We start from the raw sequence: 21,129 nt of genomic DNA on the forward strand, positions 1-21,129 counted from the left end.
GCGAATGCGGTGGAATGAAATAGCAGCAGGGAGACTGGATGAGAAGCAGCTGTTCGGGAAAGTCTTTGCCGCTTGCAATTCTGAGAGCAATCTCAAATGTATTTCATACTGAGCATGTCTCAGGTCGCTCAAGAGGTCTGGGGCATTCCCTGCGCGCGTGCTTTCTGGCTCGTTGGTCTAGGCGTATGATTCTCGCTTAGGGTCTGTTACTGCGCTGATTTGCGAGAGGTCCCTGGTTCAAATCCCGGACGAGCCCGTGTTTTTTTTTTTAACTTGACTTGTGCAAAACTGCCTGATTAACTTTCTCAAAAAGCACCTTCGTGAAACCAGCGTGGGCTGCCTGGAGTACGAATGAGGCAGAAAACAGAGAAATGAAATGGTTGGAGATCGTGTTCAACAAGCTACTTGGATGCTGCCTGAACTGCTGTGCTCTTCCAGCACCACTAATCCAGAATCTGGTTTCCAGCATCTGCAGTCATTGTTTTTACCATAGTGCTCAACCGGTTGACGTGAGTGGTGCGGTGTTTGAGGAATGTCAGCAATCAAGGTAGATTGGAAAATTGGGACAGCTCTCCTCGGAGAACCGAACTTTTCCAAGTCATGAGGGACCTAGAAACAGGAAATAATGTTGTGAAAATGCTCCCACGCCTGAAAGGATCCATAACGATTCGGCAGAATTTTAAGTCACGAGGAAAAGAAGTAAAAGTGACATTAGGAAGAACGTTTTCGTACAGGGAGTGGTGAGGGTCAGTAAGTCCCTGTCTGACATTGACAAAGAGGAAGATTCAATGGACCCAAAAGGGAATTCGGTGGTCACGTTCAGATGTGCAGACTTCCGCTGAGAAGGCGAGAGAATGAAACGACTAGAGTCACACGTTTACTTAAGTGTAGAACCAGCAGAGCGAAGGTGGGCCGCAGAGCCTCCGTCTGCGCTGTGACACATGTTGTGATTCAGTGTGAAATCACAGTTCGACCGACAGAATGTGGGAATTTAGAAAAAAGTTTATATTTACACAGCCTCCATACGTCTGCGAAACAGCATATCACACGACAGCAGTGGAGGTCTTTGACACCAGGCTCGAAGGTGCCTTCAGCGTGCCAGACAAAAGCCTGAAGTGTTCTGTGCAACCAGCTCCCCAAGCGGCAGCAGAGTGGCGCAGCGGGAGCGTGCTGGGCCCATAACCCAGAGGTCGATGGATCGAAACCATCCTCTGCTATCGTTCACTGTCACCTTGATCTGCTTTCTTCAGCAAGCTGCCTTTGCATCTACTTGCCGATATGTTCATATCGATCCACTCCATTCAAACGGCATGGGTTTTAGAGGTCTCAGTGGTATTCTGTTCTTGGTCGGTTTCCTCTGAATTGAATCGCAAAACCGGTTCTCTACGATGCTAATAAGCTGTTAAAGTTGAAACTCAGACATCGTCCCCCACTTTTTGGACGGATACCACCGATTGTGAATAACCTCAGAGAGAGAGAGAGAGACAAGTGACAGACAGTCGCCGTGGAATCCAGGGGCTGAATGGCTTCTGTCTGCGCGAGAATGATGCTACGTGTTGCTGAGGGAGCAAAAATGGTTCATTTTTAACCGTCCCTTCCGTGTTGGACTGCCTGCAGTCCCTCAGCTCAGGGCGGTGGGGATGACTCTCAGTGAGTGAAGGTTTCACTCGGATTCTCTTCATCTGGGACACTTGGGGCTCAGATGTTAACTGCTGCGCGGTCGCAGCAAAGAAAGCGATGCCCGCTTTGCAATAGACTTTCTGTAAGATTGCTGCGTGAAGACGATTTCTGAACACCAAGCAGGCTGCACAACAATGTGAATTTACCTGGGCGAAGAGTCCTCGGTGTTCATTTCTCTCTGTCCTGCCAGCACAGCATCTTTCTGTCTCTCCGATAACAGACCTTTGGAGAAAGTTCACAATCAAAGTTGTTCATGTTCCCCGCATTAATGTAACTGACACCTCTCACCCCAAGAGTTTCAGAGAGAGAGAGAGAGAGAAAGAGGGAGAGAAAGCAGAAGAGCGAATGGACTCTTACCCTCCCCCAACCCTACATTCCCCCACCCCCCTCCCCCCAGAACAACGTGCAAGTAGAAATCAAATGGTTTAATTATCCGCCAGTGGAGATAGTCCAGTTCCTGGGGATGAGACAAACATCAGCCCCCCCGGGGACAGAATGACAAGCAGATGTTCTGGAAAGGCTTTGCTGCTTGCAATTCTTGCAGCAATGTGGAATGTACTTCACACTGAGCAAGTTTCAGCTGGCTCAGAGTCTCCAATGTTCATTGCTGTGTTTGCCGCCAGCTCAGAGAGAGAACAATAGGCAGGACGTAGGAGTGAATAACGATCCGCGTGAGAATGCGAATAACTGTTAATGGAGACTGTTAGTGGCTAACAATACGTCGTGTGTCATAGCAGACGAGGTGATAAACAGGAGTCTTTTGTGTGGTAGGGGTCAAGGACATGGGGGAGTTCAGGCCCTATAGTTATAGAACTCGATATTGAAGACCGGAGGGCTGTCAGGTCTCCAAGTGGAAAATGAGATGTTGTTCTTTCATCTGGAGCTCGAACACTGCTGCAAGCCTGAGACAGGGATGTTGGCCAGGGAACAGGGTGATGTGTTAAAGTGGCAGGCAACCGCAAGGTCAGGGCCTTGAGTTTCTGCGGGCAGAAGCGGGATGTTCTGCGAAGCAGTCACCCAGTTTATGCTTCATGCTACGTTGGGCAAACGACACTGTGAGCAGCGAATGCGGTGGAATGAAATAGCAGCAGGGAGACTGGATGAGAAGCAACTGTTCGGGAAAGTCTTTGCCGCTTGCAATTCTGAGAGCAATCTCAAATGTACTTCATACTGAGCATGTCTCAGGTCGCTCAAGAGGTCTGGGGCATTACTTACGCGCGTGCTTTCTGGCTCGTTGGTCTAGGCGTATGATTCTCGCTTAGGGTCTGTTCCTGCGCTGATTTGCGAGAGGTCCCGGGTTCAAATCCCGGACGAGCCCGTGTTTTTTTTTTTAAACTTGACTTGTGCAAAACTGCCTGATTAACTTTCTCAAAAAGCACCTTCGTGAAACCAGCGTGGGCTGCCTGGAGTACGAATGAGGCAGAAAACAGAGAAATAAAATGGTTGGAGATCGTGTTCAACAAGCTACTTGGATGCTGCCTGAACTGCTGTGCTCTTCCAGCACCACTAATACAGAATCTGGTTTCCAGCATCTGCAGTCATTGTTTTTACCATAGTGCTCAACAGGTTGACGTGAGTGGTGCGGTGTTTGAGGAATGTCAGCAATCAAGGTAGATTGGAAAATTGGGACAGCTCTCCTCGGAGAACCGAACTTTTCCAAGTCATGAGGGACCTAGAAACAGGAAATAATGTTGTGAAAATGCTCCCACGCCTGAAAGGATCCATAACGATTCGGCAGAATTTTAAGTCACGAGGAAAAGAAGTAAAAGTGACATTAGGAAGAACGTTTTCGTACAGGGAGTGGTGAGGGTCAGTAAGTCCCTGTCTGACATTGACAAAGAGGAAGATTCAATGGACCCAAAAGGGAATTCGGTGGTCACGTTCAGATGTGCAGATTTCCGCTGAGAAGGCGAGAGAATGAAACGACTAGAGTCACACGTTTACTTAAGTGTAGAACCAGCAGAGCGAAGGTGGGCCGCAGAGCCTCCGTCTGCGCTGTGACACATGTTGTGATTCAGTGTGAAATCACAGTTCGACCGACAGAATGTGGGAATTTAGAAAAAAGTTTATATTTACACAGCCTCCATACGTCTGCGAAACAGCATATCACACGACAGCAGTGGAGGTCTTTGACATCAGGCTCGAAGGTGCCTGCAGCGTGCCAGACAAAAGCCTGAAGTGTTCTGTGCAACCAGCTCACCACGCGGCAGCAGAGTGGCGCAGCGGGAGCGTGCTGGGCCCATAACCCAGAGGTCGATGGATCGAAACCATCCTCTGCTATCGTTCACTGTCACCTTGATCTGCTTTCTTCAGCAAGCTGCCTTTGCATCTACTTGCCGATATGTTCATATCGATCCACTCCATTAAAACGGCATGGGTTTTAGAGGTCTCAGTGGTATTCTGTTCTTGGTCGGTTTCCTCTGAACTGAATCGCAAAACCGGTTCTCTACGATGCTAATGAGCTGTTAAAGTTGAAACTCAGACATCGTCCCCCACTTTTTGGACGGATACCACCGATTGTGAATAACCTCAGAGAGAGAGAGAGAGACAAGTGACAGACAGTCGCCGTGGAATCCAGGGGCTGAATGGCTTCTGTCTGCGCGAGAATGATGCTACGTGTTGCTGAGGGAGCAAAAATGGTTCATTTTTAACCGTCCCTTCCGTGTTGGACTGCCTGCAGTCCCTCAGCTCAGGGCGGTGGGGATGACTCTCAGTGAGTGAAGGTTTCACTCGGATTCTCTTCATCTGGGACACTTGGGGCTCAGATGTTAACTGCTGCGCGGTCGCAGCAAAGAAAGCGATGCCCGCTTTGCAATAGACTTTCTGTAAGATTGCTGCGTGAAGACGATTTCTGAACACCAAGCAGGCTGCACAACAATGTGAATTTACCTGGGCGAAGAGTCCTCGGTGTTCATTTCTCTCTGTCCTGCCAGCACAGCATCTTTCTGTCTCTCCGATAACAGACCTTTGGAGAAAGTTCACAATCAAAGTTGTTCATGTTCCCCGCATTAATGTAACTGACACCTCTCACCCCAAGAGTTTCAGAGAGAGAGAGAGAGAGAAAGAGGGAGAGAAAGCAGAAGAGCGAATGGACTCTTACCCTCCCCCAACCCTACATTCCCCCACCCCCCTCCCCCCAGAACAACGTGCAAGTAGAAATCAAATGGTTTAATTATCCGCCAGTGGAGATAGTCCAGTTCCTGGGGATGAGACAAACATCAGTCCCCCCGGGGACAGAATGACAAGCAGATGTTCTGGAAAGGCTTTGCTGCTTGCAATTCTTGCAGCAATGTGGAATGTACTTCACACTGAGCAAGTTTCAGCTGGCTCAGAGTCTCCAATGTTCATTGCTGTGTTTGCCGCCAGCTCAGAGAGAGAACAATAGGCAGGACGTAGGAGTGAATAACGATCCGCGTGAGAATGCGAATAACTGTTAATGGAGACTGTTAGTGGCTAACAATACGTCGTGTGTCATAGCAGACGAGGTGATAAACAGGAGTCTTTTGTGTGGTAGGGGTCAAGGACATGGGGGAGTTCAGGCCCTATAGTTATAGAACTCGATATTGAAGACCGGAGGGCTGTAAGGTCTCCAAGTGGAAAATGAGATGTTGTTCTTTCATCTGGAGCTCGAACACTGCTGCAAGCCTGAGACAGGGATGTTGGCCAGGGAACAGGGTGATGTGTTAAAGTGGCAGGCAACCGCAAGGTCAGGGCCTTGAGTTTCTGCGGGCAGAAGCGGGATGTTCTGCGAAGCAGTCACCCAGTTTATGCTTCATGCTACGTTGGGCAAACGACACTGTGAGCAGCGAATGCGGTGGAATGAAATAGCAGCAGGGAGACTGGATGAGAAGGAACTGTTCGGGAAAGTCTTTGCCGCTTGCAATTCTGAGAGCAATCTCAAATGTACTTCATACTGAGCATGTCTCAGGTCGCTCAAGAGGTCTGGGGCATTACCTTCGCGCGTGCTTTCTGGCTCGTTGGTCTAGGCGTATGATTCTCGCTTAGGGTCTGTTCCTGCGCTGATTTGCGAGAGGTCCCTGGTTCAAATCCCGGACGAGCCCGTGTTTTTTTTTTTTTAAACTTGACTTGTGCAAAACTGCCTGATTAACTTTCTCAAAAAGCACCTTCGTGAAACCAGCGTGGGCTGCCTGGAGTACGAATGAGGCAGAAAACAGAGAAATGAAATGGTTGGAGATCGTGTTCAACAAGCTACTTGGATGCTGCCTGAACTGCTGTGCTCTTCCAGCACCACTAATCCAGAATCTGGTTTCCAGCATCTGCAGTCATTGTTTTTACCATAGTGCTCAACCGGTTGACGTGAGTGGTGCGGTGTTTGAGGAATGTCAGCAATCAAGGTAGATTGGAAAATTGGGACAGCTCTCCTCGGAGAACCGAACTTTTCCAAGTCATGAGGGACCTAGAAACAGGAAATAATGTTGTGAAAATGCTCCCACGCCTGAAAGGATCCATAACGATTCGGCAGAATTTTAAGTCACGAGGAAAAGAAGTAAAAGTGACATTAGGAAGAACGTTTTCGTACAGGGAGTGGTGAGGGTCAGTAAGTCCCTGTCTGACATTGACAAAGAGGAAGATTCAATGGACCCAAAAGGGAATTCGGTGGTCACGTTCAGATGTGCAGATTTCCGCTGAGAAGGCGAGAGAATGAAACGACTAGAGTCACACGTTTACTTAAGTGTAGAACCAGCAGAGCGAAGGTGGGCCGCAGAGCCTCCGTCTGCGCTGTGACACATGTTGTGATTCAGTGTGAAATCACAGTTCGACCGACAGAATGTGGGAATTTAGAAAAAAGTTTATATTTACACAGCCTCCATACGTCTGCGAAACAGCATATCACACGACAGCAGTGGAGGCCTTTGACATCAGGCTCGAAGGTGCCTGCAGCGTGCCAGACAAAAGCCTGAAGTGTTCTGTGCAACCGGCTCACCAAGCGGCAGCAGAGTGGCGCAGCGGGAGCGTGCTGGGCCCATAACCCAGAGGTCGATGGATCGAAACCATCCTCTGCTTTCGTTCACTATCACCTTGATCTGCTTTCTTCAGCAAGCTGCCTTTGCATCTACTTGTCGATATGTTCATATCGATCCACTCCATTCAAACGGCATGGGTTTTAGAGGTCTCAGTGGTATTCTGTTCTTGGTCGGTTTCCTCTGAACTGAATCGCAAAACCGGTTCTCTACGATGCTAATGAGCTGTTAAAGTTGAAACTCAGACATCGTCCCCCACTTTTTGGACGGATACCACCGATTGTGAATAACCTCAGAGAGAGAGAGAGAGAGACAAGTGACAGACAGTCGCCGTGGAATCCAGGGGCTGAATGGCTTCTGTCTGCGCGAGAATGATGCTACGTGTTGCTGAGGGAGCAAAAATGGTTCATTTTTAACCGTCCCTTCCGTGTTGGACTGCCTGCAGTCCCTCAGCTCAGGGCGGTGGGGATGACTCTCAGTGAGTGAAGGTTTCACTCGGATTCTCTTCATCTGGGACACTTGGGGCTCAGATGTTAACTGCTGCGCGGTCGCAGCAAAGAAAGCGATGCCCGCTTTGCAATAGACTTTCTGTAAGATTGCTGCGTGAAGACGATTTCTGAACACCAAGCAGGCTGCACAACAATGTGAATTTACCTGGGCGAAGAGTCCTCGGTGTTCATTTCTCTCTGTCCTGCCAGCACAGCATCTTTCTGTCTCTCCGATAACAGACCTTTGGAGAAAGTTCACAATCAAAGTTGTTCATGTTCCCCGCATTAATGTAACTGACACCTCTCACCCCAAGAGTTTCAGAGAGAGAGAGAGAGAGAAAGAGGGAGAGAAAGCAGAAGAGCGAATGGACTCTTACCCTCCCCCAACCCTACATTCCCCCACCCCCCTCCCCCCAGAACAACGTGCAAGTAGAAATCAAATGGTTTAATTATCCGCCAGTGGAGATAGTCCAGTTCCTGGGGATGAGACAAACATCAGCCCCCCCGGGGACAGAATGACAAGCAGATGTTCTGGAAAGGCTTTGCTGCTTGCAATTCTTGCAGCAATGTGGAATGTACTTCACACTGAGCAAGTTTCAGCTGGCTCAGAGTCTCCAATGTTCATTGCTGTGTTTGCCGCCAGCTCAGAGAGAGAACAATAGGCAGGACGTAGGAGTGAATAACGATCCGCGTGAGAATGCGAATAACTGTTAATGGAGACTGTTAGTGGCTAACAATACGTCGTGTGTCATAGCAGACGAGGTGATAAACAGGAGTCTTTTGTGTGGTAGGGGTCAAGGACATGGGGGAGTTCAGGCCCTATAGTTATAGAACTCGATATTGAAGACCGGAGGGCTGTAAGGTCTCCAAGTGGAAAATGAGATGTTGTTCTTTCATCTGGAGCTCGAACACTGCTGCAAGCCTGAGACAGGGATGTTGGCCAGGGAACAGGGTGATGTGTTAAAGTGGCAGGCAACCGCAAGGTCAGGGCCTTGAGTTTCTGCGGGCAGAAGCGGGATGTTCTGCGAAGCAGTCACCCAGTTTATGCTTCATGCTACGTTGGGCAAACGACACTGTGAGCAGCGAATGCGGTGGAATGAAATAGCAGCAGGGAGACTGGATGAGAAGCAGCTGTTCGGGAAAGTCTTTGCCGCTTGCAATTCTGAGAGCAATCTCAAATGTATTTCATACTGAGCATGTCTCAGGTCGCTCAAGAGGTCTGGGGCATTTCCTGCGCGCGTGCTTTCTGGCTCGTTGGTCTAGGCGTATGATTCTCGCTTAGGGTCTGTTACTGCGCTGATTTGCGAGAGGTCCCTGGTTCAAATCCCGGACGAGCCCGTGTTTTTTTTTTTAACTTGACTTGTGCAAAACTGCCTGATTAACTTTCTCAAAAAGCACCTTCGTGAAACCAGCGTGGGCTGCCTGGAGTACGAATGAGGCAGAAAACAGAGAAATGAAATGGTTGGAGATCGTGTTCAACAAGCTACTTGGATGCTGCCTGAACTGCTGTGCTCTTCCAGCACCACTAATCCAGAATCTGGTTTCCAGCATCTGCAGTCATTGTTTTTACCATAGTGCTCAACCGGTTGACGTGAGTGGTGCGGTGTTTGAGGAATGTCAGCAATCAAGGTAGATTGGAAAATTGGGACAGCTCTCCTCGGAGAACCGAACTTTTCCAAGTCATGAGGGACCTAGAAACAGGAAATAATGTTGTGAAAATGCTCCCACGCCTGAAAGGATCCATAACGATTCGGCAGAATTTTAAGTCACGAGGAAAAGAAGTAAAAGTGACATTAGGAAGAACGTTTTCGTACAGGGAGTGGTGAGGGTCAGTAAGTCCCTGTCTGACATTGACAAAGAGGAAGATTCAATGGACCCAAAAGGGAATTCGGTGGTCACGTTCAGATGTGCAGATTTCCGCTGAGAAGGCGAGAGAATGAAACGACTAGAGTCACACGTTTACTTAAGTGTAGAACCAGCAGAGCGAAGGTGGGCCGCAGAGCCTCCGTCTGCGCTGTGACACATGTTGTGATTCAGTGTGAAATCACAGTTCGACCGACAGAATGTGGGAATTTAGAAAAAAGTTTATATTTACACAGCCTCCATACGTCTGCGAAACAGCATATCACACGACAGCAGTGGAGGTCTTTGACACCAGGCTCGAAGGTGCCTTCAGCGTGCCAGACAAAAGCCTGAAGTGTTCTGTGCAACCAGCTCACCAAGCGGCAGCAGAGTGGCGCAGCGGGAGCGTGCTGGGCCCATAACCCAGAGGTCGATGGATCGAAACCATCCTCTGCTATCGTTCACTGTCACCTTGATCTGCTTTCTTCAGCAAGCTGCCTTTGCATCTACTTGCCGATATGTTCATATCGATCCACTCCATTCAAACGGCATGGGTTTTAGAGGTCTCAGTGGTATTCTGTTCTTGGTCGGTTTCCTCTGAACTGAATCGCAAAACCGGTTCTCTACGATGCTAATGAGCTGTTAAAGTTGAAACTCAGACATCGTCCCCCACTTTTTGGACGGATACCACCGATTGTAGGAGTGAATAACGATCCGCGTGAGAATGCGAATAACTGTTAATGGAGACTGTTAGTGGCTAACAATACGTCGTGTGTCATAGCAGACGAGGTGATAAACAGGAGTCTTTTGTGTGGTAGGGGTCAAGGACATGGGGGAGTTCAGGCCCTATAGTTATAGAACTCGATATTGAAGACCGGAGGGCTGTAAGGTCTCCAAGTGGAAAATGAGATGTTGTTCTTTCATCTGGAGCTCGAACACTGCTGCAAGCCTGAGACAGGGATGTTGGCCAGGGAACAGGGTGATGTGTTAAAGTGGCAGGCAACCGCAAGGTCAGGGCCTTGAGTTTCTGCGGGCAGAAGCGGGATGTTCTGCGAAGCAGTCACCCAGTTTATGCTTCATGCTACGTTGGGCAAACGACACTGTGAGCAGCGAATGCGGTGGAATGAAATAGCAGCAGGGAGACTGGATGAGAAGCAACTGTTCGGGAAAGTCTTTGCCGCTTGCAATTCTGAGAGCAATCTCAAATGTACTTCATACTGAGCATGTCTCAGGTCGCTCAAGAGGTCTGGGGCATTACTTACACGCGTGCTTTCTGGCTCGTTGGTCTAGGCGTATGATTCTCGCTTAGGGTCTGTTCCTGCGCTGATTTGCGAGAGGTCCCGGGTTCAAATCCCGGACGAGCCCGTGTTTTTTTTTTTAAACTTGACTTGTGCAAAACTGCCTGATTAACTTTCTCAAAAAGCACCTTCGTGAAACCAGCGTGGGCTGCCTGGAGTACGAATGAGGCAGAAAACAGAGAAATAAAATGGTTGGAGATCGTGTTCAACAAGCTACTTGGATGCTGCCTGAACTGCTGTGCTCTTCCAGCACCACTAATACAGAATCTGGTTTCCAGCATCTGCAGTCATTGTTTTTACCATAGTGCTCAACAGGTTGACGTGAGTGGTGCGGTGTTTGAGGAATGTCAGCAATCAAGGTAGATTGGAAAATTGGGACAGCTCTCCTCGGAGAACCGAACTTTTCCAAGTCATGAGGGACCTAGAAACAGGAAATAATGTTGTGAAAATGCTCCCACGCCTGAAAGGATCCATAACGATTCGGCAGAATTTTAAGTCACGAGGAAAAGAAGTAAAAGTGACATTAGGAAGAACGTTTTCGTACAGGGAGTGGTGAGGGTCAGTAAGTCCCTGTCTGACATTGACAAAGAGGAAGATTCAATGGACCCAAAAGGGAATTCGGTGGTCACGTTCAGATGTGCAGATTTCCGCTGAGAAGGCGAGAGAATGAAACGACTAGAGTCACACGTTTACTTAAGTGTAGAACCAGCAGAGCGAAGGTGGGCCGCAGAGCCTCCGTCTGCGCTGTGACACATGTTGTGATTCAGTGTGAAATCACAGTTCGACCGACAGAATGTGGGAATTTAGAAAAAAGTTTATATTTACACAGCCTCCATACGTCTGCGAAACAGCATATCACACGACAGCAGTGGAGGTCTTTGACATCAGGCTCGAAGGTGCCTGCAGCGTGCCAGACAAAAGCCTGAAGTGTTCTGTGCAACCAGCTTACCAAGCGGCAGCAGAGTGGCGCAGCGGGAGCGTGCTGGGCCCATAACCCAGAGGTCGATGGATCGAAACCATCCTCTGCTATCGTTCACTATCACCTTGATCTGCTTTCTTCAGCAAGCTGCCTTTGCATCTACTTGCCGATATGTTCATATCGATCCACTCCATTCAAACGGCATGGGTTTTAGAGGTCTCAGTGGTATTCTGTTCTTGGTCGGTTTCCTCTGAACTGAATCGCAAAACCGGTTCTCTACGATGCTAATGAGCTGTTAAAGTTGAAACTCAGACATCGTCCCCCACTTTTTGGACGGATACCACCGATTGTGAATAACCTCAGAGAGAGAGAGAGAGAGACAAGTGACAGACAGTCGCCGTGGAATCCAGGGGCTGAATGGCTTCTGTCTGCGCGAGAATGATGCTACGTGTTGCTGAGGGAGCAAAAATGGTTCATTTTTAACCGTCCCTTCCGTGTTGGACTGCCTGCAGTCCCTCAGCTCAGGGCGGTGGGGATGACTCTCAGTGAGTGAAGGTTTCACTCGGATTCTCTTCATCTGGGACACTTGGGGCTCAGATGTTAACTGCTGCGCGGTCGCAGCAAAGAAAGCGATGCCCGCTTTGCAATAGACTTTCTGTAAGATTGCTGCGTGAAGACGATTTCTGAACACCAAGCAGGCTGCACAACAATGTGAATTTACCTGGGCGAAGAGTCCTCGGTGTTCATTTCTCTCTGTCCTGCCAGCACAGCATCTTTCTGTCTCTCCGATAACAGACCTTTGGAGAAAGTTCACAATCAAAGTTGTTCATGTTCCCCGCATTAATGTAACTGACACCTCTCACCCCAAGAGTTTCAGAGAGAGAGAGAGAGAGAAAGAGGGAGAGAAAGCAGAAGAGCGAATGGACTCTTACCCTCCCCCAACCCTACATTCCCCCACCCCCCTCCCCCCAGAACAACGTGCAAGTAGAAATCAAATGGTTTAATTATCCGCCAGTGGAGATAGTCCAGTTCCTGGGGATGAGACAAACATCAGCCCCCCCGGGGACAGAATGACAAGCAGATGTTCTGGAAAGGCTTTGCTGCTTGCAATTCTTGCAGCAATGTGGAATGTACTTCACACTGAGCAAGTTTCAGCTGGCTCAGAGTCTCCAATGTTCATTGCTGTGTTTGCCGCCAGCTCAGAGAGAGAACAATAGGCAGGACGTAGGAGTGAATAACGATCCGCGTGAGAATGCGAATAACTGTTAATGGAGACTGTTAGTGGCTAACAATACGTCGTGTGTCATAGCAGACGAGGTGATAAACAGGAGTCTTTTGTGTGGTAGGGGTCAAGGACATGGGGGAGTTCAGGCCCTATAGTTATAGAACTCGATATTGAAGACCGGAGGGCTGTAAGGTCTCCAAGTGGAAAATGAGATGTTGTTCTTTCATCTGGAGCTCGAACACTGCTGCAAGCCTGAGACAGGGATGTTGGCCAGGGAACAGGGTGATGTGTTAAAGTGGCAGGCAACCGCAAGGTCAGGGCCTTGAGTTTCTGCGGGCAGAAGCGGGATGTTCTGCGAAGCAGTCACCCAGTTTATGCTTCATGCTACGTTGGGCAAACGACACTGTGAGCAGCGAATGCGGTGGAATGAAATAGCAGCAGGGAGACTGGATGAGAAGCAACTGTTCGGGAAAGTCTTTGCCGCTTGCAATTCTGAGAGCAATCTCAAATGTACTTCATACTGAGCATGTCTCAGGTCGCTCAAGAGGTCTGGGGCATTACTTACACGCGTGCTTTCTGGCTCGTTGGTCTAGGCGTATGATTCTCGCTTAGGGTCTGTTCCTGCGCTGATTTGCGAGAAGTCCCGGGTTCAAATCCCGGACGAGTCCGTGTTTTTTTTTTTTTAAACTTGACTTGTGCAAAACTGCCTGATTAACTTTCTCAAAAAGCACCTTCGTGAAACCAGCGTGGGCTGCCTGGAGTACGAATGAGGCAGAAAACAGAGAAATAAAATGGTTGGAGATCGTGTTCAACAAGCTACTTGGATGCTGCCTGAACTGCTGTGCTCTTCCAGCACCACTAATACAGAATCTGGTTTCCAGCATCTGCAGTCATTGTTTTTACCATAGTGCTCAACAGGTTGACGTGAGTGGTGCGGTGTTTGAGGAATGTCAGCAATCAAGGTAGATTGGAAAATTGGGACAGCTCTCCTCGGAGAACCGAACTTTTCCAAGTCATGAGGGACCTAGAAACAGGAAATAATGTTGTGAAAATGCTCCCACGCCTGAAAGGATCCATAACGATTCGGCAGAATTTTAAGTCACGAGGAAAAGAAGTAAAAGTGACATTAGGAAGAACGTTTTCGTACAGGGAGTGGTGAGGGTCAGTAAGTCCCTGTCTGACATTGACAAAGAGGAAGATTCAATGGACCCAAAAGGGAATTCGGTGGTCACGTTCAGATGTGCAGATTTCCGCTGAGAAGGCGAGAGAATGAAACGACTAGAGTCACACGTTTACTTAAGTGTAGAACCAGCAGAGCGAAGGTGGGCCGCAGAGCCTCCGTCTGCGCTGTGACACATGTTGTGATTCAGTGTGAAATCACAGTTCGACCGACAGAATGTGGGAATTTAGAAAAAAGTTTATATTTACACAGCCTCCATACGTCTGCGAAACAGCATATCACACGACAGCAGTGGAGGTCTTTGACATCAGGCTCGAAGGTGCCTGCAGCGTGCCAGACAAAAGCCTGAAGTGTTCTGTGCAACCAGCTCACCACGCGGCAGCAGAGTGGCGCAGCGGGAGCGTGCTGGGCCCATAACCCAGAGGTCGATGGATCGAAACCATCCTCTGCTATCGTTCACTATCACCTTGATCTGCTTTCTTCAGCAAGCTGCCTTTGCATCTACTTGCCGATATGTTCATATCGATCCACTCCATTCAAACGGCATGGGTTTTAGAGGTCTCAGTGGTATTCTGTTCTTGGTCGGTTTCCTCTGAACTGAATCGCAAAACCGGTTCTCTACGATGCTAATGAGCTGTTAAAGTTGAAACTCAGACATCGTCCCCCACTTTTTGGACGGATACCACCGATTGTGAATAACCTCAGAGAGAGAGAGAGAGAGACAAGTGACAGACAGTCGCCGTGGAATCCAGGGGCTGAATGGCTTCTGTCTGCGCGAGAATGATGCTACGTGTTGCTGAGGGAGCAAAAATGGTTCATTTTTAACCGTCCCTTCCGTGTTGGACTGCCTGCAGTCCCTCAGCTCAGGGCGGTGGGGATGACTCTCAGTGAGTGAAGGTTTCACTCGGATTCTCTTCATCTGGGACACTTGGGGCTCAGATGTTAACTGCTGCGCGGTCGCAGCAAAGAAAGCGATGCCCGCTTTGCAATAGACTTTCTGTAAGATTGCTGCGTGAAGACGATTTCTGAACACCAAGCAGGCTGCACAACAATGTGAATTTACCTGGGCGAAGAGTCCTCGGTGTTCATTTCTCTCTGTCCTGCCAGCACAGCATCTTTCTGTCTCTCCGATAACAGACCTTTGGAGAAAGTTCACAATCAAAGTTGTTCATGTTCCCCGCATTAATGTAACTGACACCTCTCACCCCAAGAGTTTCAGAGAGAGAGAGAGAGAGAAAGAGGGAGAGAAAGCAGAAGAGCGAATGGACTCTTACCCTCCCCCAACCCTACATTCCCCCACCCCCCTCCCCCCAGAACAACGTGCAAGTAGAAATCAAATGGTTTAATTATCCGCCAGTGGAGATAGTCCAGTTCCTGGGGATGAGACAAACATCAGCCCCCCCGGGGACAGAATGACAAGCAGATGTTCTGGAAAGGCTTTGCTGCTTGCAATTCTTGCAGCAATGTGGAATGTACTTCACACTGAGCAAGTTTCAGCTGGCTCAGAGTCTCCAATGTTCATTGCTGTGTTTGCCGCCAGCTCAGAGAGAGAACAATAGGCAGGACGTAGGAGTGAATAACGATCCGCGTGAGAATGCGAATAACTGTTAATGGAGACTGTTAGTGGCTAACAATACGTCGTGTGTCATAGCAGACGAGGTGATAAACAGGAGTCTTTTGTGTGGTAGGGGTCAAGGACATGGGGGAGTTCAGGCCCTATAGTTATAGAACTCGATATTGAAGACCGGAGGGCTGTAAGGTCTCCAAGTGGAAAATGAGATGTTGTTCTTTCATCTGGAGCTCGAACACTGCTGCAAGCCTGAGACAGGGATGTTGGCCAGGGAACAGGGTGATGTGTTAAAGTGGCAGGCAACCGCAAGGTCAGGGCCTTGAGTTTCTGCGGGCAGAAGCGGGATGTTCTGCGAAGCAGTCACCCAGTTTATGCTTCATGCTACGTTGGGCAAACGACACTGTGAGCAGCGAATGCGGTGGAATGAAATAGCAGCAGGGAGACTGGATGAGAAGCAGCTGTTCGGGAAAGTCTTTGCCGCTTGCAATTCTGAGAGCAATCTCAAATGTATTTCATACTGAGCATGTCTCAGGTCGCTCAAGAGGTCTGGGGCATTTCCTGCGCGCGTGCTTTCTGGCTCGTTGGTCTAGGCGTATGATTCTCGCTTAGGGTCTGTTACTGCGCTGATTTGCGAGAGGTCCCTGGTTCAAATCCCGGACGAGCCCGTGTTTTTTTTTTTAACTTGACTTGTGCAAAACTGCCTGATTAACTTTCTCAAAAAGCACCTTCGTGAAACCAGCGTGGGCTGCCTGGAGTACGAATGAGGCAGAAAACAGAGAAATGAAATGGTTGGAGATCGTGTTCAACAAGCTACTTGGATGCTGCCTGAACTGCTGTGCTCTTCCAGCACCACTAATCCAGAATCTGGTTTCCAGCATCTGCAGTCATTGTTTTTACCATAGTGCTCAACAGGTTGACGTGAGTGGTGCGGTGTTTGAGGAATGTCAGCAATCAAGGTAGATTGGAAAATTGGGACAGCTCTCCTCGGAGAACCGAACTTTTCCAAGTCATGAGGGACCTAGAAACAGGAAATAATGTTGTGAAAATGCTCCCACGCCTGAAAGGATCCATAACGATTCGGCAGAATTTTAAGTCACGAGGAAAAGAAGTAAAAGTGACATTAGGAAGAACGTTTTCGTACAGGGAGTGGTGAGGGTCAGTAAGTCCCTGTCTGACATTGACAAAGAGGAAGATTCAATGGACCCAAAAGGGAATTCGGTGGTCACGTTCAGATGTGCAGATTTCCGCTGAGAAGGCGAGAGAATGAAACGACTAGAGTCACACGTTTACTTAAGTGTAGAACCAGCAGAGCGAAGGTGGGCCGCAGAGCCTCCGTCTGCGCTGTGACACATGTTGTGATTCAGTGTGAAATCACAGTTCGACCGACAGAATGTGGGAATTTAGAAAAAAGTTTATATTTACACAGCCTCCATACGTCTGCGAAACAGCATATCACACGACAGCAGTGGAGGTCTTTGACATCAGGCTCGAAGGTGCCTGCAGCGTGCCAGACAAAAGCCTGAAGTGTTCTGTGCAACCAGCTTACCAAGCGGCAGCAGAGTGGCGCAGCGGGAGCGTGCTGGGCCCATAACCCAGAGGTCGATGGATCGAAACCATCCTCTGCTATCGTTCACTATCACCTTGATCTGCTTTCTTCAGCAAGCTGCCTTTGCATCTACTTGCCGATATGTTCATATCGATCCACTCCATTCAAACGGCATGGGTTTTAGAGGTCTCAGTGGTATTCTGTTCTTGGTCGGTTTCCTCTGAACTGAATCGCAAAACCGGTTCTCTACGATGCTAATGAGCTGTTAAAGTTGAAACTCAGACATCGTCCCCCACTTTTTGGACGGATACCACCGATTGTGAATAACCTCAGAGAGAGAGAGAGAGAGACAAGTGACAGACAGTCGCCGTGGAATCCAGGGGCTGAATGGCTTCTGTCTGCGCGAGAATGATGCTACGTGTTGCTGAGGGAGCAAAAATGGTTCATTTTTAACCGTCCCTTCCGTGTTGGACTGCCTGCAGTCCCTCAGCTCAGGGCGGTGGGGATGACTCTCAGTGAGTGAAGGTTTCACTCGGATTCTCTTCATCTGGGACACTTGGGGCTCAGATGTTAACTGCTGCGCGGTCGCAGCAAAGAAAGCGATGCCCGCTTTGCAATAGACTTTCTGTAAGATTGCTGCGTGAAGACGATTTCTGAACACCAAGCAGGCTGCACAACAATGTGAATTTACCTGGGCGAAGAGTCCTCGGTGTTCATTTCTCTCTGTCCTGCCAGCACAGCATCTTTCTGTCTCTCCGATAACAGACCTTTGGAGAAAGTTCACAATCAAAGTTGTTCATGTTCCCCGCATTAATGTAACTGACACCTCTCACCCCAAGAGTTTCAGAGAGAGAGAGAGAGAGAAAGAGGGAGAGAAAGCAGAAGAGCGAATGGACTCTTACCCTCCCCCAACCCTACATTCCCCCACCCCCCTCCCCCCAGAACAACGTGCAAGTAGAAATCAAATGGTTTAATTATCCGCCAGTGGAGATAGTCCAGTTCCTGGGGATGAGACAAACATCAGCCCCCCCGGGGACAGAATGACAAGCAGATGTTCTGGAAAGGCTTTGCTGCTTGCAATTCTTGCAGCAATGTGGAATGTACTTCACACTGAGCAAGTTTCAGCTGGCTCAGAGTCTCCAATGTTCATTGCTGTGTTTGCCGCCAGCTCAGAGAGAGAACAATAGGCAGGACGTAGGAGTGAATAACGATCCGCGTGAGAATGCGAATAACTGTTAATGGAGACTGTTAGTGGCTAACAATACGTCGTGTGTCATAGCAGACGAGGTGATAAACAGGAGTCTTTTGTGTGGTAGGGGTCAAGGACATGGGGGAGTTCAGGCCCTATAGTTATAGAACTCGATATTGAAGACCGGAGGGCTGTAAGGTCTCCAAGTGGAAAATGAGATGTTGTTCTTTCATCTGGAGCTCGAACACTGCTGCAAGCCTGAGACAGGGATGTTGGCCAGGGAACAGGGTGATGTGTTAAAGTGGCAGGCAACCGCAAGGTCAGGGCCTTGAGTTTCTGCGGGCAGAAGCGGGATGTTCTGCGAAGCAGTCACCCAGTTTATGCTTCATGCTACGTTGGGCAAACGACTCTGTGAGCAGCGAATGCGGTGGAATGAAATAGCAGCAGGGAGACTGGATGAGAAGCAACTGTTCGGGAAAGTCTTTGCCGCTTGCAATTCTGAGAGCAATCTCAAATGTACTTCATACTGAGCATGTCTCAGGTCGCTCAAGAGGTCTGGGGCATTACTTACGCGCGTGCTTTCTGGCTCGTTGGTCTAGGCGTATGATTCTCGCTTAGGGTCTGTTCCTGCGCTGATTTGCGAGAGGTCCCGGGTTCAAATCCCGGACGAGCCCGTGTTTTTTTTTTTAAACTTGACTTGTGCAAAACTGCCTGATTAACTTTCTCAAAAAGCACCTTCGTGAAACCAGCGTGGGCTGCCTGGAGTACGAATGAGGCAGAAAACAGAGAAATGAAATGGTTGGAGATCGTGTTCAACAAGCTACTTGGATGCTGCCTGAACTGCTGTGCTCTTCCAGCACCACTAATCCAGAATCTGGTTTCCAGCATCTGCAGTCATTGTTTTTACCATAGTGCTCAACCGGTTGACGTGAGTGGTGCGGTGTTTGAGGAATGTCAGCAATCAAGGTAGATTGGAAAATTGGGACAGCTCTCCTCGGAGAACCGAACTTTTCCAAGTCATGAGGGACCTAGAAACAGGAAATAATGTTGTGAAAATGCTCCCACGCCTGAAAGGATCCATAACGATTCGGCAGAATTTTAAGTCACGAGGAAAAGAAGTAAAAGTGACATTAGGAAGAACGTTTTCGTACAGGGAGTGGTGAGGGTCAGTAAGTCCCTGTCTGACATTGACAAAGAGGAAGATTCAATGGACCCAAAAGGGAATTCGGTGGTCACGTTCAGATGTGCAGATTTCCGCTGAGAAGGCGAGAGAATGAAACGACTAGAGTCACACGTTTACTTAAGTGTAGAACCAGCAGAGCGAAGGTGGGCCGCAGAGCCTCCGTCTGCGCTGTGACACATGTTGTGATTCAGTGTGAAATCACAGTTCGACCGACAGAATGTGGGAATTTAGAAAAAAGTTTATATTTACACAGCCTCCATACGTCTGCGAAACAGCATATCACACGACAGCAGTGGAGGTCTTTGACATCAGGCTCGAAGGTGCCTGCAGCGTGCCAGACAAAAGCCTGAAGTGTTCTGTGCAACCAGCTTACCAAGCGGCAGCAGAGTGGCGCAGCGGGAGCGTGCTGGGCCCATAACCCAGAGGTCGATGGATCGAAACCATCCTCTGCTATCGTTCACTATCACCTTGATCTGCTTTCTTCAGCAAGCTGCCTTTGCATCTACTTGCCGATATGTTCATATCGATCCACTCCATTCAAACGGCATGGGTTTTAGAGGTCTCAGTGGTATTCTGTTCTTGGTCGGTTTCCTCTGAACTGAATCGCAAAACCGGTTCTCTACGATGCTAATGAGCTGTTAAAGTTGAAACTCAGACATCGTCCCCCACTTTTTGGACGGATACCACCGATTGTGAATAACCTCAGAGAGAGAGAGAGAGAGACAAGTGACAGACAGTCGCCGTGGAATCCAGGGGCTGAATGGCTTCTGTCTGCGCGAGAATGATGCTACGTGTTGCTGAGGGAGCAAAAATGGTTCATTTTTAACCGTCCCTTCCGTGTTGGACTGCCTGCAGTCCCTCAGCTCAGGGCGGTGGGGATGACTCTCAGTGAGTGAAGGTTTCACTCGGATTCTCTTCATCTGGGACACTTGGGGCTCAGATGTTAACTGCTGCGCGGTCGCAGCAAAGAAAGCGATGCCCGCTTTGCAATAGACTTTCTGTAAGATTGCTGCGTGAAGACGATTTCTGAACACCAAGCAGGCTGCACAACAATGTGAATTTACCTGGGCGAAGAGTCCTCGGTGTTCATTTCTCTCTGTCCTGCCAGCACAGCATCTTTCTGTCTCTCCGATAACAGACCTTTGGAGAAAGTTCACAATCAAAGTTGTTCATGTTCCCCGCATTAATGTAACTGACACCTCTCACCCCAAGAGTTTCAGAGAGAGAGAGAGAGAGAAAGAGGGAGAGAAAGCAGAAGAGCGAATGGACTCTTACCCTCCCCCAACCCTACATTCCCCCACCCCCCTCCCCCCAGAACAACGTGCAAGTAGAAATCAAATGGTTTAATTATCCGCCAGTGGAGATAGTCCAGTTCCTGGGGATGAGACAAACATCAGCCCCCCCGGGGACAGAATGACAAGCAGATGTTCTGGAAAGGCTTTGCTGCTTGCAATTCTTGCAGCAATGTGGAATGTACTTCACACTGAGCAAGTTTCAGCTGGCTCAGAGTCTCCAATGTTCATTGCTGTGTTTGCCGCCAGCTCAGAGAGAGAACAATAGGCAGGACGTAGGAGTGAATAACGATCCGCGTGAGAATGCGAATAACTGTTAATGGAGACTGTTAGTGGCTAACAATACGTCGTGTGTCATAGCAGACGAGGTGATAAACAGGAGTCTTTTGTGTGGTAGGGGTCAAGGACATGGGGGAGTTCAGGCCCTATAGTTATAGAACTCGATATTGAAGACCGGAGGGCTGTAAGGTCTCCAAGTGGAAAATGAGATGTTGTTCTTTCATCTGGAGCTCGAACACTGCTGCAAGCCTGAGACAGGGATGTTGGCCAGGGAACAGGGTGATGTGTTAAAGTGGCAGGCAACCGCAAGGTCAGGGCCTTGAGTTTCTGCGGGCAGAAGCGGGATGTTCTGCGAAGCAGTCACCCAGTTTATGCTTCATGCTACGTTGGGCAAACGACACTGTGAGCAGCGAATGCGGTGGAATGAAATAGCAGCAGGGAGACTGGATGAGAAGC

At 49.0% G+C, this 21,129-nt stretch overlaps 7 non-coding genes across 7 annotated transcripts; all 7 read left to right on the forward strand.

Annotated features, from left to right (window-relative positions):
• The first annotated feature begins 1,145 nt into the window (after positions 1 to 1,145).
• On the forward strand, positions 1,146 to 1,217 carry trnam-cau (transfer RNA methionine (anticodon CAU)). Its single transcript has one exon. It is a non-coding gene; the product is annotated as a tRNA-Met (tRNA).
• Positions 1,218 to 3,888: 2,671 nt separating this feature from the next.
• trnam-cau (transfer RNA methionine (anticodon CAU)) lies at positions 3,889 to 3,960 on the forward strand. Its single transcript has one exon. It is a non-coding gene; the product is annotated as a tRNA-Met (tRNA).
• Positions 3,961 to 9,377: 5,417 nt separating this feature from the next.
• On the forward strand, positions 9,378 to 9,449 carry trnam-cau (transfer RNA methionine (anticodon CAU)). Its single transcript has one exon. It is a non-coding gene; the product is annotated as a tRNA-Met (tRNA).
• Positions 9,450 to 11,247: 1,798 nt separating this feature from the next.
• Positions 11,248 to 11,319, forward strand: trnam-cau (transfer RNA methionine (anticodon CAU)). Its single transcript has one exon. It is a non-coding gene; the product is annotated as a tRNA-Met (tRNA).
• A 2,675-nt stretch (positions 11,320 to 13,994) lies between these two features.
• Positions 13,995 to 14,066, forward strand: trnam-cau (transfer RNA methionine (anticodon CAU)). The gene has a single exon. It is a non-coding gene; the product is annotated as a tRNA-Met (tRNA).
• Positions 14,067 to 16,738: 2,672 nt separating this feature from the next.
• Positions 16,739 to 16,810, forward strand: trnam-cau (transfer RNA methionine (anticodon CAU)). The gene has a single exon. It is a non-coding gene; the product is annotated as a tRNA-Met (tRNA).
• A 2,673-nt stretch (positions 16,811 to 19,483) lies between these two features.
• trnam-cau (transfer RNA methionine (anticodon CAU)) lies at positions 19,484 to 19,555 on the forward strand. The gene has a single exon. It is a non-coding gene; the product is annotated as a tRNA-Met (tRNA).
• The last annotated feature ends 1,574 nt before the right edge of the window (positions 19,556 to 21,129 follow it).

This window comes from Chiloscyllium punctatum, chromosome 36 (assembly GCF_047496795.1).
Source record: "Chiloscyllium punctatum isolate Juve2018m chromosome 36, sChiPun1.3, whole genome shotgun sequence".
Lineage (NCBI taxonomy): Eukaryota > Metazoa > Chordata > Chondrichthyes > Orectolobiformes > Hemiscylliidae > Chiloscyllium > Chiloscyllium punctatum.